Source organism: Rana temporaria, chromosome 4, assembly GCF_905171775.1.
Source record: "Rana temporaria chromosome 4, aRanTem1.1, whole genome shotgun sequence".
NCBI lineage: Eukaryota > Metazoa > Chordata > Amphibia > Anura > Ranidae > Rana > Rana temporaria.
The window spans coordinates 102373498-102374802 of NC_053492.1; the positions used below are offsets into that span (position 1 = coordinate 102373498).

The window sequence follows — 1305 nt, forward strand, 5'->3', positions numbered from 1 at the left end:
GCTCCTCCTACCGGATCGCTGACAGAGATAGCACTTACACCAGCCAGCCAGAAGGCCAGACTAGAACTCGGCAAAAAGACCAAGACTAAGCGCAGCACCCATCCTCACCAGAAGCACCCTTCCAGATGGCTCAGACTCAACCATGGGCCGGCCCCCAGTATTCTGTCGGGCAGCACAGCGTAGTCCCTGCTGAAACCATCCTTCCAGGTGCAATGACATCATTGGATTGCATCCACCCTCCCCATGTAGGAGGTGCTTCAGCGCTCCGCTGACAACTGATAAGGACAGATACCACACCCAGTCCCAGCCAAAAGGCCGAGAAGCGGCAGGGAAGACAACCACGATCAGCACGGCCTAGAGTGTGCAATAGCCGAGCCTCGCCCTGGGAGAACCACCTTCATGATCATGGTGTCTCCCCTGCCAGGTAAGTGGAGTCCTGGAGGGAGGTTTTGAAAAAAATTGCTATAGTGACATAGATAGTAGGGATGAGCTTCGTATTCGAGTCGAACTCATGATCGACTCGAACATCGTATGTTCGATCGTTCGTCGAATTACGAACGTTTTGGGCCGTTCGTGCCAAATTCGAGTTGCGTTTCACTGCCCATAATTCACTGCGGCATCGCAGTGTATTGCTGGCTGATGATTGGCCAAGCATGCACTATGACCCGCCTGCTTGGCCAATCACAGCTTGCAAAAAACAGAGAGCCATAATTGGCCAAAGCCAGGGTGGCTTTGGCCAATTATGGCTCAGGGGGGTTTAGTACACGCCCCACACTAAAAAGGCCGCCTGCAGGTCGGCCTTGTGTAGTGTGTTGCGGTGGTTAAAAGACAGAAGACAGAGAGAGAGAGAGAGAGAGTGTAATTTTTAGTAGGTAGATAGAGCAGGCAGGCAAGCTAGTCAGTTAAAGTTACAGGGCCAGATTCACAGACAACTTACGCCGACGTATCTATTGATACGCGGCGTAAGTTCTGTGATGCGCTGTTGTATCTATGCGCCCTATTCAGGGAACAAGATATGCCTGAATTTGGCCAAGATACCACCGACGTAAGTCTCCTACGCCGTCGCATCTTGGGTGCATATTTACGCTGGCCGCAAGGGGCACTTCCGTAGAATTACGCGTCAAATATGCAAAATGACCTAGATACGCCAATTCATGATCGTACTTGCGCCCGCTACAAAGTTTATGTAAGGCTTACGTCCGGCGTAAAGTTACCCCTGCTATATGAGGCTCAAGTAATGCAAAGTATGGACGTCGGAACAAGCGTATATTTTTACGTTGTTTACGTAAGTGGTACGTGAATGGG

At 50.9% G+C, this 1305-nt stretch overlaps 1 non-coding gene across 1 annotated transcript; it reads right to left on the minus strand.

Moving 5' to 3' along the window:
• Window positions 1-273: 273 nt before the first annotated feature.
• Window positions 274-432, minus strand: LOC120938497. Its single transcript, XR_005749089.1, has one exon. It is a non-coding gene; the product is annotated as a U1 spliceosomal RNA (small nuclear RNA).
• Between the last annotated feature and the right edge of the window lie 873 nt (window positions 433-1305).